The following is a 14,884-nucleotide window of genomic DNA, read 5'->3' as shown; positions in this document are numbered from 1 at the left end:
TTCTTTATACCACCCAGAGCCACGCAGACACAGAGAGCCTTCTTTATACCACCCAGAGCCACGCAGACACAGAGAGCCTTCTTTATACCACCCAGAGCCACACAGACACAGAGAGCCTTCTATATACCACCCAGAGCCACGCAGACACAGAGAGCCTTCTTTATACCACCCAGAGCCACGCAGACACAGAGAGCCTTCTTTATACCACCCAGAGCCACGCAGACACAGAGAGCCTTCTTTATACCACCCAGAGCCACGCAGACACAGAGAGCCTTCTTTATACCACCCAGAGCCACGCAGACACAGAGAGCCTTCTTTATACCACCCAGAGCCACACAGACACAGAGAGCCTTCTTTATACCACCCAGAGCCACGCAGACACAGAGAGCCTTCTTTATACCACCCAGAGCCACGCAGACACAGAGAGCCTTCTTTATACCACCCAGAGCCACGCAGACACAGAGGGCCTTCTTTATACCACCCAGAGCCACGGCAGACACAGAGAGCCTTCTTTATACCACCCAGAGCCACGGCAGACACAGAGAGCCTTCTTTATACCACCCAGAGCCACGGCAGACACAGAGAGCCTTCTTTATACCACCCAGAGCCACGCAGACACAGAGAGCCTTCTTTATACCACCCAGAGCCACGCAGACACAGAGAGCCTTCTTTATACCACCCAGAGCCACGGCAGACACAGAGAGCCTTCTTTATACCACCCAGAGCCACGCAGACACAGAGAGCCTTCTTTATACCACCCAGAGCCACACAGACACAGAGAGCCTTCTTTATACCACCCAGAGCCACGGCAGACACAGAGAGCCTTCTTTATACCACCCAGAGCCACGCAGACACAGAGAGCCTTCTTTATACCACCCAGAGCCACACAGACACAGAGAGCCTTCTTTATACCACCCAGAGCCACGCAGACACAGAGAGCCTTCTTTATACCACCCAGAGCCACGCAGACACAGAGAACCTTCTTTATACCACCCAGAGCCACACAGACACAGAGAGCCTTCTTTATACCACCCAGAGCCACACAGACACAGAGAGCCTTCTTTATACCACCCAGAGCCACGCAGACACAGAGAGCCTTCTTTATACCACCCAGAGCCACGCAGACACAGAGAGCCTTCTTTATACCACCCAGAGCCACGCAGACACAGAGAGCCTTCTTTATACCACCCAGAGCCACGGCAGACACAGAGAGCCTTCTTTATACCACCCAGAGCCACGCAGACACAGAGAGCCTTCTTTATACCACCCAGAGCCACACAGACACAGAGAGCCTTCTATATACCACCCAGAGCCACGCAGACACAGAGAGCCTTCTTTATACCACCCAGAGCCACGCAGACACAGAGAGACTTCTATATACCACCCAGAGCCACACAGACACAGAGAGCCTTCTTTATACCACCCAGAGCCACGCAGACACAGAGAGCCTTCTTTATACCACCCAGAGCCACGCAGACACAGAGAGCCTTCTTTATACCACCCAGAGCCACGCAGACACAGAGAGCCTTCTTTATACCACCCAGAGCCACACAGACACAGAGAGCCTTCTTTATACCACCCAGAGCCACGCAGACACAGAGAGCCTTCTTTATACCACCCAGAGCCACACAGACACAGAGAGCCTTCTTTATACCACCCAGAGCCACGCAGACACAGAGAGCCTTCTTTATACCACCCAGAGCCACGCAGACACAGAGAGCCTTCTTTATACCACCCAGAGCCACGGCAGACACAGAGAGACATCTATATACCACCCAGAGCCACGCAGACACAGAGAGCCTTCTTTATACCACCCAGAGCCACGCAGACACAGAGAGCCTTCTTTATACCACCCAGAGCCACGGCAGACACAGAGAGCCTTCTTTATACCACCCAGAGCCACGCAGACACAGAGGGCCTTCTTTATACCACCCAGAGCCACGGCAGACACAGAGAGCCTTCTTTATACCACCCAGAGCCACGGCAGACACAGAGAGCCTTCTTTATACCACCCAGAGCCACACAGACACAGAGAGCCTTCTTTATACCACCCAGAGCCACGGCAGACACAGAGAGCCTTCTTTATACCACCCAGAGCCACGCAGACACAGAGAGCCTTCTTTATACCACCCAGAGCCACGCAGACACAGAGAGCCTTCTTTATACCACCCAGAGCCACCCAGACACAGAGAGCCTTCTTTATACCACCCAGAGCCACGGCAGACACAGAGAGCCTTCTTTATACCACCAAGAGCCACGGCAGACACAGAGAGCCTTCTTTATACCACCCAGAGCCACACAGACACAGAGAGCCTTCTTTATACCACCCAGAGCCACGCAGACACAGAGAGCCTTCTTTATACCACCCAGAGCGACACAGACATAGAGAGCCTTCTTTATACCACCCAGAGCGACACAGACATAGAGAGCCTTCTTTATACCACCCAGAGCCACGCAGACACAGAGAGACTTCTATATACCACCCAGAGCCACACAGACACAGAGAGCCTTCTTTATACCACCCAGAGCCACGCAGACACAGAGAGCCTTCTTTATACCACCCAGAGCCACGCAGACACAGAGAGCCTTCTTTATACCACCCAGAGCCACGGCAGACACAGAGAGCCTTCTTTATACCACCCAGAGCCACGGCAGATGCAGACGCCCCCGATAGAAACGTGAGCCTGAATATGTAGAGGGACAAGTAAAATACCCACAAACACACACACACACATGCAGACAGGACAAACTTATTTATATTTCATACTGTTTACATATAAACACATGGGGACTGCGGGGCAAGACAACAGAAAACGTAGAAAAGGTATTTACCGGACTAATTTATTTGTCTTCTGGTGTGATGCTGTTTGCATGGTAAAGAGTGGCTGACCTTGGCGACAGTAGGCAGGCAAAAAGTGTCTTTGATACATCCAACCCCAATAGCGGAGCTGCGTAAAGATGGCGTCCCCCATGCACTAAACACAAATTCCTGAGCTGGGTTTGAATACCCATACTAACATGTACTGTATACGACATACTTAATGAGAATATACTAAACTCAGCAACAAAAAAGAAACGTCCCTTTTTCAGGACCCTGTCTTTCAAAGATAATTCGTAAAAATCCAAATAACTTCACAGATTTTCATTGTAAAGGGTTTAAATACTGTTTCCCATGCTTGTTCAATGAACCATAAACAATTAATGAACATGCACCTGTGGAACGGTCGTTAAGACACTAACAGCTTACAGACGGTAGGCAATTAAGGTCACAGTTATGAAAACTTAGGACACTAAAGAGGCCTTTCTACTGGATCTGAAAAACACCAAAATAAAGATGCCCAGGGTCCCTGCTCATCTGCGTGAACGTGCCTTTGGCATGCTGCAAGGAGGCATGAGGACTGCAGATGTGGCCAGGGCAATAAATTGCAATGTCCGTACTGTGAGACGCCTAAGACAACGCTACAGGGAGAGAGGACGGACAGCAGATCAACCTGGCAGTGGCAGACCACGTGTAACAACACCTGCACAGGATCGGTACATCCATCACACCTGCGGGACAGGTACAGGATGGCAACAACAACGGCCCGAGTTACACCAGGAACGCACAATCCCTCCATCAGTGCTCAGACTGTCCGCAATAGGCTGAGAGAGGCTGGACTGAGGGCTTGTTGGCTTGTTGTAAGGCAGGTCCTCACCAGACATCACCGGCAACAACATCGCCTATGGGCACAAACCCACCGTTGCTGGATCAGACAGGACTAGCAAAAAGTGCTCTTCACTGACGAGTCGCAGGGGTGATGGTCGGATTCGCATTTATCGTCGAAGGAATGAGCGTTACACCGAGGCCTGTACTCTGGAGCAGGATCGATTTGGAGGTGGAGGGTCCGCAATGGTCTGGGGTGGTGTGTCACAGCATCATTGGACTGAGCTTGTTGTCATTGCAGGCAATCGCAACGCTGTGCGTTACAGGGAAGACATCCTCCTCCCTCATGTGGTACCCTTCCTGCAGGCTCATCCTGACATGACTCTCCAGCATGACAATGCCACACTGCTCGTTCTATGCGTGATTTCCTGCAAGACAGGAATGTCAGCGTTCTGCCATGGCCAGCGAAGAGCCCGGATCTCAATCCCATTGAGCACGTCTGTTGGATCGGAGGGTGAGGGCTAGGGCCATTCCCCCCAGAAATGTCTGGGAACTTGCAGGTGCCTTGGTGGAAGAGTGGTGTAACATCTCACAGCAAGAACTGGCAAATCTGTTGCAGTCCATGAGGAGGAGATGCACTGCAGTACTTAATGCAGCTGGTGGCCACACCAGATACTGACTGTTACTTTTGATTTTGACCTCCCCTTTTTTCAGGGACACATTATTCCATTTCTGTTAGTCACATGTCTGTGGAACTTGTTCAGTTTATGTTTCAGTTGTTGAATCTTATTATGTTCATACAAATACTTACACATGTTAATTTTGCTGAAAATAAACGCAGTTGACAGTGAGAGGACGTTTATTTTTTTGCTGAGTTTACATACTATATACTATTGGTTCATTGTAGTATACTGTAAACTAACGGTATCCTTTCAGTTGAGCGTACTAGCGCTTCGTCTGTCTACCGGAGTTTGATGCTGTTGCTATGCAACCTCTTGCTAGCTTGTTAGCATAACAAATGACTAGCTAGACATTTTACGATTTTGGGTGTGTTCGTAAGTGCAATCTGGGCATTCGTAAATCCAGAGCGTTGTCAGATTGTCTGTTCGTAAAGCCAGAGCGTTGTCAGATTGTCTGTTCGTACATCCAGAGCGTTGTCAGATTGTCTGTTCGTAAAGCCAGAGCGTTGTCAGATTGTCTGTTCGTACATCCAGAGCGTTGTCAGATTGTCTGTTCGTAAAGCCAGAGCGTTGTCAGATTGTCCGTTCGTACATCCAGAGCGTTGTCAGATTGTCTGTTCATAAATCCAGAGCGTTGTCAGATTGTCCGTTCGTAAATCCAGAGCGTTGTCAGATTGTCTGTTCATACATCCAGAGCGTTGTCAGATTGTCTGTTCGTACATCCAGAGCATTGTCAGATTGTCTGTTCGTACATCCAGAGCGTTGTCAGATTGTCTGTTCATTAATCCAGAGTGTTGTCAGATTGTCTGTTCATAAATCCAGAGCATTGTCAGATTGTCTTTTCATAAATCCAGAGCGTTGTCAGATTGTCTGTTCATAAATCCAGAGTGTTGTCAGATTGTCTGTTCGTACATCCAGAGCGTTGTCAGTTGGTCCGTTCGTAAATTCAGAGCATTTCGTTCTCAGAGCGGGTCACTGGACGCTCTGGCCGAGGAGTAGCGTTGATCCGAGTGTTCTGACCTCACAACCGCTGTCAAGCACCCAAGCTAACTGGCTAAAGTTGGCTAGCTTGCTAGCTACTTCCAGACACAAATGAGAGAACACCTCACTCTGACCATTTTTCTCACCCTAGCAGAGCTGGTTAGGCTGCTGGAAACTATTTAATTACACTTTTTTTGCTGACGTTTACTGACACCGGCCATATATTCAACGGGTGTTGAGCGTTCGTAAATTCATCAGTTATTTTGAGCTCTGGCACACTCAGACGAGAGTGCTCTGAAATCGGAGTAGATAACCATAATTAACAATGTCCATTGAGAACGCACAACGACTAAACCACTTAGCTAAGAATGACGTGAATAATCAAGTCAATAAACATTGGGTAGTTAGTTAGATTATAGTTAATATACTGGCAAGTTTGATGTATTAGTAGCCAACAAACGTTAACGTTACTCGTTATGTAACTAGCTAACATACCGGTATATACTGCTGTAATGCGGTTCGTAAGGATAAGGATAGTGTAGCTAACATACCGGTATATACTGCTGTAATGCGGTTCGTAAGGATAAAGATAGGGTAGCTAACATACCGGTATATACTGCTGTAATGCGGTTCGTAAGGATAAGGATAGCGTAGCTAACATACCGGTATATACTGCTGTAATGCGGTTCGTAAGGATAAGGATAGGGTAGCTAACATACCGGTATATACTGCTGTAATGCGGTTCGTAAGGATAAGGATAGCGTAGCTAACATACCAGTATATACTGCTGTAATGCGGTTCGTAAGGATAAGGATAGTGTAGCTAACATACCGGTACATACTGCTGTAATGCGGTTTGTAAGGATAAGGATAGTGTAGCTAACATACCGGTATATACTGCTGTAATGCGGTTCATAAGGATAAGGATAGGGTAGCTAACATACCGGTATATACTGCTGTAATGCGGTTCGTAAGGATAAGGATAGTGTAGCTAACATACCGGTACATACTGCTGTAATGCGGTTCGTAAGGATAAGGATAGCGTAGCTAACATACCGGTATATACTGCTGTAATGCGGTTCATAAGGATAAGGATAGGGTAGCTAACATACCGGTATATACTGCTGTAATGCGGTTCGTAAGGATAAGGATAGGGTAGCTAACATACCGGTATATACTGCTGTAATGCGGTTCATAAGGATAAGGATAGCGTAGCTAACATACCGGTATATACTGCTGTAATGCGGTTCGTAAGGATAAGGATAGCGTAGATAACATATCGGTACCTGAAATTATATGCTATGTGGTGCGTAAAGGATAGCGTAGCCAACAAATTGTCAGCCAACATAACATGTAGCGTAACTTATTTGAAAAGTCATTACTTTATTACATTGCTCAACATTTTCTTAACATTTGTCATAATTCCTCTAGAGGACCCCTTCCCGCTCTGATCCCGCTAACGGGATTTATTGACAAGATACCATGGCGGGAAATTCAAAACTGCAAGAATCTAATAATTTAAATTTCTCAAACAATCAACTATTTTTTCACCATTTGAAAGATAAACATCTCCTAAATCCAACCACATTGTCCGATTTCAAAGAGGCTTTACGGCGAAAGCATAAAGTTAAGAGTACATTGAAAATAGCTGTGTGTAATGTTTTGTCAATTCAAAGACAGGCGTCACCAAAAGCAGAAAACCAGCTAAAATTATGCACTAACCTTTGACAATCTTCATCAGATGACACTCCTAGGACATTATGTTATACAATACATGCATTTTTTGTTCCATCAAGTTCATATTTATATCCAAAAACAGTATTTTACAGTGGCGGTGAAATTCAGCATTTTTTTTCCCTCAAATGCTTCCGGTGATTCAGCGTTACAATTTACAAAATTACTATTCGAAAACATTGGTAAATTATAATATTGTCATTCAAAGAATTATAGATTAACATCTCGTAAATGCTACCGCATTGCCAGATTTCAAAATAACTTTACTGGGAAATCACACTTTGCAATAAACGGGGTGCTATGCTAAGAACAATAGGCTAGGATATACAGGTTAGCACCATCTTGGAACCATCTAATATCAATAATACTATTGTAAATAATCCCTTACCTTTGATTATCTTCATCAGAAGGCACTTCCAGGAATCCCAGGTCCACAACAAATGTGGTTTCTTTCGACAAAGTTCATAATTTATGTCCAAATAACTCCAAGTTGTTCCATGTTGTTAGCGCGTTCAGTAGGCTCCTCAAAATGTAGGGGGGGGGGGGGGGGGAAGTCACAACGAAAAGGTCAAAAAAAAATTGATTTACGTTCGTTCAAACATGTCAAACGTTGTTTAGCATCAATCTTTAGGGCCATTTTTAACGTGAAACATCAGTAATGTTTCAACCCGACCTCTCCTGTGTCTTGTAAAACGTTTTGAAAAATGTCTCGCCTCACATGAACGCGCATGTGCGCGCAATAATGAAGTGACGACATCCCAGGGACGTCAACTTCCCTTCCTTGTCATCCGGTCTCTGTTCATCATAGACGCTTCAAACAACTTTATAAAGATCGTTGACATCTAGTGGAAGCCGTAGGAAGTGCAAAATGAATCCTTTGTCACTGTGTGATCTATTAGCAATGACTCGAAAATAGTACAGCCACAAAATTCTAATTTCCTGCTTGTATTTTTCTCAGGTTTTTGCCTGCCATATGAGTTTTGTTATACTTACAGACACCATTCAAACAGTTTTAGAAAATTCAGAGTGTTTTCTATCCAAATCTGTTAATAATATGCATATCCTAGCTTCTGAGTTGGTGTAGGAGGCAGTTAAAAATGGGCACATATTTTTTTCAAAATTCTCAATACTGCCGCCTAGCCCCAACAGGTTTTAAAGCAAGAATTTGTATCGGCTGCATATTTTCTGCCATTTTCTTCAAATCTGAAAACGTAGTGAAACCACACCCATTTTCTGAAGAATTACATCATGGGCCCTAAAAGCACAGAAATAGTGTCCACTGTTTGTATACTTAGTATTTTGGCGAATGTAGAACGACATCCGGGAACTTTTGGCATACTAACTATATCCATACTATGACCAATAAGCGTAACTACATACTCAATTTACATCACAAATAGTAGGGTTAGTGCAGTTAGTATGAGTATTGGAACACAGCTCAGGTTTTGCTAAGTTCAACGTATTGTACATTGCTCTCTGTTACTCTTTTTATGTATTGGCATTAGCACAGTATACATGATCCCAATTCTAGCTCCAAGATGGCGGCAATTTGAAAAAAACGAAAATGTAGATTGTGCTGATTTATTGTCACATTGAACCAATGTTGTGCGCCGTAGTTTAACAGTGCTAAAACAATGACCGTCATAACTGAATTCTGCCGTCGTAATGCTCCATTTATGTTCCTGATCAAATGAAGCCCTGTAGAAATATCTGCCTAAATGATTACCCATAGTTAAATCTCCTCCAGTACATTGTAGTGAGACAGCCATGGGACTGGCTGATAATGACAGAGCTGGATAGAGAGGAGAGGGTGTGTCAGTAGAGAGGGTTTGGCTTGGTGTCTGTGAGTCCACACTGTCACAGCCCTTCTAATGTACTCCTCGCTGACACCAGCACTACGGAGAGCTGGCCATGTCACACCACCAATGATGATGATGATGACTATAAACATTACGGAGAGAGAGAGAGGCAGCAGGCTTTGCTGAGGGGTCTGTCCAGCTGATCAGTGAAATGCTGCCATGCAAGTGGGCCTCTGTTCGCACTAACACACAAGTCACCCACAATTCAGCAGGCTACTCTTTCCCCAAAATGGAGAAGCCAGTGAGTTATCCCTCCTGTAGAAGGCATTTGAAGGGACCAGCTTCACTGAGACCTGGGGGCCTATAACCTAAAGACTGGAAACAGTTCAACCACGGTCTGTGTTGTGGAAATTACATCTAACACCCCCCACACCCACACACACACACACACACACACACACACACACACACACACACACACACACACACACACACACACACACACACACACACACACACACACACACACACACACACACACACACACACACACACACACACAACCAAGAGCCAGAGCTGTAGGAGCAGAAACCTGAGAGAGATGCAGGAGACGAAGGAGAAGGAGGGGGCATGCTTCATCTCATTAACTTGGTTCAAACCCTCAGAAGAGTTGGTAGAAAGGCGTTGTGCTTTCCGCTTGGTTTTGCAGCACGTTTGTTATCGGGGTGGATGTTGGTGGGACGAGGATGACAAGCAGCTTCAGAAGATATCCTTCTGACTTGAACCATTTGCGTTCTCTGTTTCGCGGCCAAGACTCTGATCCCGAGACGACAGCTGTCTGCTTTTTCTCTCGTGCCTTTTTTCTTTTCTTTTCCTGTTTCTTTCTCGTTCTTGTGTTCCCGGGGGCTGTTTGGTCCCGCTCCCTCTCTGATGGCAAGCTGCTTTTTTGGAGAACATCAAACAGCTAATCTGCGTTTTCCCCTCCGTGTGGGATGGGCTGTAAAACACCTTCAGCTATCTGCACACATCAGTTAGTGGAGATAGGGGGAGGCTTGATTTCAATCTCTTTCCCCTTAGACAGCGACCCCAGCCGCCAACCCTCCTTTCAAGACAAAAAAGTAATACATTTAGAAAGCATCTCTCACCACAGACCACAGAGAACTGGCGAGCACCTAATCAGTTCACCAATTTGGCTTACCACAATCTAACTTTGGGGAGTCTCCTAAAGTGCACAGCAGAAGTTGGTTGTCAGGTCCTAGAGACTGTTTGAAAGGGTGTTTATACTCTCAGGGTTTTACAGCTGAAAAGCAGCTAAGAGGCACAGGGGCTCCTGTGAATTGGTGTCTTTAAATATAAATATGCCTCTGAACTCCTGTTAACAAGGAAACAGGAAGAGAATACTAAAGGGAGAACGTGTTTCTGGTCGGGCGGCAGGAGAAGAAAAGCCGAACAAAACAGGGGCTCATTGGTCTAATGGAGTCAGGGATAATGTCAGGGAAAATCACCATCACGGATGACATCAGAGAACAACTGATATATTTTTCCTTTGTGACTGACAAGTTAAAAGAGAAAGAGAAATCCCATGCATCATTTAAACTGGCTCTGGAATCTGTCAGGCACGTGATTGGCAGAGTTAGCAAAAAACAAGTGTGAGTGTAGAGTGAGAGAGTGTAGAGTGAGAGAGTGTAGAGTGAGAGAGTGTAGAGAGAGAGTGTAGAGAGAGTGTGTAGAGGGAGTGAGTGTGAGAGAGAGAGAGAGAGAGAGAGAGAGAGAGAGAGAGAGAGAGTGGAAGTTCATAGGGAAAGCGTGGGCACCGAGTGATCTGTGTGATCTGAGTGATCTGTGTGATCTGAGTGATCTGTGTGATCTGTGTGATCTGAGTGATCTGTGTGATCTGTGTGATCTGAGTGATCTGTGTGAGCACTTGTTTCAAATCCCTAACCACCAAACTGGTCAGCACTTTTTCCCTCTCTCTCACCTCTCTGTCTCTCACCTATATGCCTCTCACCCCTATGTCGCTTTACTCTCTATCTCTCACCTATCTGTCTCCCCTCTCTTTCTCTTTACTCTCTATCGCTTTACTCTATCTCTCACCTCTATGCCTACTCTATCTTTCACCTCTCTATCTCTGCTCTCTCTCACCTCTCTGTCTCTCACCTCTGTCTCTCTCATCTTGCTATCTCTCACTGCTCTCTATGTCGCATCTCACTGCTCTCTATCTCACATCTCACTGCTCTCTATCTCGCATCTCACTGCTCTCTATCTCGCATCTCACTGCTCTCTATCTCGCATCTCACTGCTCTATCTCTCTCATCTCTCAATGTCTTTCAATCTCTCTCATGTCTCAATCCCTCACTGCTCTCTCTCATCTCTAACTCTCATCTCTGTCTCTCACCTCTCTCCTCTCAATATCTTTACTCTCTATCCTTCATTTCTCTATCTCTCACCTTTCTATCTCTTTACTCTCTGACTCTCACCTCACTATCTCTCACCTCTATCTAATTTACACTGTATTTCTCACCTATCTCTTTACTCTCTGACTCTCATCTCTGTATCTCTCACCTCTCTATCTCTTTACTCTGACTCTCACCTCTCTATCTCGCACCTCTATCTCTGTAACGCGGGTCGTCTAAAGGAGACCAAGGTGCGGCGTGTGAAGTGCTCATATTTACATATATACTTTAACAAAACAACAAAACGACCGACAACAGTTCCATCAGGTGACATACACTAAACAGAAAACAACTACCCACAAAACCCAGGTAGAAAAACCCCTACTTAAATATGATCTCTAATCAGAGGCAACGAGGATCAGCTGCCTCCAATTAGAGATCAACCTAAACAATCCCAACATAGAAATAGAAAAACTAGAACTTAAACATAGAAATAGAAAACATAGAACAACCCAAAACACCCCCTGTCACACCCTGACCTACTCTACTATAGAAAATGACATCTTACTAGGGTCAGGACGTGACAATCTCTTTACTCTGACTCTCACCTCTGTAGCTCTCACCTCTCTATCTCTCATCTCTCTATCTCTCACCTCTATCTCTTTACTCTCTGACTCTCACCTCTGTAGCTCTCACCTCTCTATCTCGCACCTCTATCTCTTTACTCTCTGACTCTCACCTCTGTAGCTCTCACCTCTCTATCTCGCACCTCTATCTCTTTACTCTCTGACTCTCACCTCTGTAGCTCTCACCTCTCTATCTCTCACCTCTATCGCTTTACTCTCTGACTCTCACCTCTGTAGCTCTCACCTCTCTATCTCGCACCTCTATCTCTTTACTCTCTGACTCTCACCTCTGTAGCTCTCACCTCTCTATCTCTCACCTCTATCTCTTTACTCTCTGACTCTCACCTCTGAAGCTCTCACCTCTCTATCTCTCATCTCTCTATCTCTCACCTCTATCTCTTTACTCTCTGACTCTCACCTCTGTAGCTCTCACCTCTCTATCTCTCACCTCTATCTTTTTAGTCTCTGACTCTGACCTCTGTAGCTCTCACCTCTCTATCTCTCACCTCTATATTTTTACTCTCTGACTCTCACCTCTGTAGCTCTCACCTCTCTATCTCTCACCTCTATCTTTTTACTCTCTGACTCTCACCTCTGTAGCTCTCACCTCTCTATCTCTCACCTCTATCTTTTTACTCTCTGACTCTCACCTCTGTAGCTCTCACCTCTCTATCTCTCACCTCTATCGCTTTACTCTCTGACTCTCACCTCTGTAGCTCTCACCTCTCTATCTCGCACCTCTATCTCTTTACTCTCTGACTCTCACCTCTGTAGCTCTCACCTCTCTATCTCACACCTCTATCTCTTTACTCTCTGACTCTCACCTCTGTAGCTCTCACCTCTCTATCTCGCACCTCTATCTCTTTACTCTCTGACTCTCACCTCTGTAGCTCTCACCTCTCTATCTCTCACCTCTATCTCTTTACTCTCTGACTCTCACCTCTGAAGCTCTCACCTCTCTATCTCTCATCTCTCTATCTCTCACCTCTATCTCTTTACTCTCTGACTCTCACCTTTGTAGCTCTCACCTCTCTATCTCTCACCTCTATCTTTTTAGTCTCTGACTCTGACCTCTGTAGCTCTCACCTCTCTATCTCTCACCTCTATATTTTTACTCTCTGACTCTCACCTCTGTAGCTCTCACCTCTCTATCTCTCACCTCTATATTTTTACTCTCTGACTCTCACCTCTGTAGCTCTCACCTCTCTATCTCTCACCTCTATCTCTTTACTCTCTGACTCTCACCTCTGTAGCTCTCACCTCTCATCTCTCACCTCTATCTCTTTACTCTCTGACTCTCACCTCTCTATCTCTCACCTCTCTATCTCTCACCTCTCTATCTCTCACCTCTCATCTCTCACCTCTATCTCTTTACTCTCTGACTCTCACCTCTGTAGCTCTCACCTCTCTATCTCTCACCTCTCAATCTCTCACCTCTATATTTTTACTCTCTGACTCTCACCTCTGTAGCTCTCACCTCTCTATCTCTCACCTCTATCTTTTTACTCTCTGACTCTCACCTCTGTAGCTCTCACCTCTCTATCTCTCACCTCTATATTTTTACTCTCTGACTCTCACCTCTGTAGCTCTCACCTCTCTATCTCTCACCTCTATCTCTTTACTCTCTGACTCTCACCTCTGTAGCTCTCACCTCTCATCTCTCACCTCTATCTCTTTACTCTCTGACTCTCACCTCTGTAGCTCTCACCTCTCATCTCTCACCTCTATCTCTTTACTCTCTGACTCTCACCTCTCTATCTCTCACCTCTCTATCTCTCACCTCTCTATCTCTCACCTCTCATCTCTCACCTCTATCTCTTTACTCTCTGACTCTCACCTCTGTAGCTCTCACCTCTCTATCTCTCACCTCTCATCTCTCACCTCTCTATCTCTCACCTCTCATCTCTCTATCTCTCACCTCTCTATCTCTCACCTCTCATCTCCCTATCTCTCACCTCTCTATCTCTCACCTCTCATCTCTCACCTCTCAATCTATTTCTCACTCCTCTATCTCTCTTATCAATTCAATTCAAGGGGCTTTATTGGCAAAGAAAACATATGTTAACATTGCCAACGCAAGCGAGGTAGATAATATACAAAAGTGAAATTAACAATATAAATGAACAGTTAACATTACACATACAGAAGTTTCAAAAGAATAAAGACATTACAAATGTCATATTATGTATATATACAGTGTTGTAACGATGTACAAATGGTTAATGTACAAAAGGGAAAATAAATACGCATAAATATGGGTTGTATTTACAATGGTGTTTGCTCTTCACTGGTTGACCTTTTCTTGTGGCAACAGGTCACAAATCTTGCTGCGGTGATGGCACACTGTGGTATTTCACCCAGTAGATATGGTGTTTTCGAATTCTTTGTGGATCTGTGTAATCTGAGGGAAATATGTGTCTTTAATATGGTCATACATTGGGCAGGAGGTTAGGAAGTGCAGCTCAGTTACCACCTCATTTTGTGGGTAGTGTGCACATAGCCTGTCTTCTCTTGAGAGCCATGTCTGCCTACGGTGGCCTTTCTCAATAGCAAGGCTATGCTCACTGAGTCTGTACATAGTCAAAGCTTTCCTTAAGTTTGGGTCAGTCACAGTGGTCAGGTATTCTGCCACTGTGTACTCTCTGTTTAGGGACAAATAGTATCCTAGTTTGCTTAGTTTTTTTGTTAATTCTTTCCAATGTGTCAAGTAATTATCTTTTTGTTTTCTCATGATTTGGTTGGGTCTAATTGTGTTTCTGTCCTGGGGCTCTGTGGGGTGTGTTTGTGTTTGTGAACAGAGCCCCAGGACCAGCTTGCTTAGGGGACTCTTCTCCGGTTTCATCTCTCTGTAGGTGATGGCTTTGTTATGGAAGGTTTGGGAATCACTTCCTTTTAGATGGTTGTAGAATTTAACGTCTCTATTCTGGATTTTGATAATTAGCGGGTATCGGCCTAATTCTGCTCTGCATGCATTATTTGGTGTTTTACGTTGAACACAGAGGATATTTTTGCAGAATCTCAATTTGGTG

General features: G+C 45.2%; 1 protein-coding gene across 12 annotated transcripts in view; it reads left to right on the top strand.

The window, feature by feature from the left end:
- The window catches only part of LOC106592083 (dachshund homolog 2), a 312,801-nt gene that overhangs the window by 196,200 nt on the left and 101,717 nt on the right, over window positions 1-14,884 (top strand). The window lies entirely within an intron of this gene.

This window comes from Salmo salar, chromosome ssa11 (assembly GCF_905237065.1).
Source record: "Salmo salar chromosome ssa11, Ssal_v3.1, whole genome shotgun sequence".
In the NCBI taxonomy this organism is placed as follows: Eukaryota; Metazoa; Chordata; class Actinopteri; order Salmoniformes; family Salmonidae; genus Salmo; species Salmo salar.
Note: the sequence above shows the minus strand (reverse complement) of the source record. Positions and strands in the feature narration are given on the sequence as shown.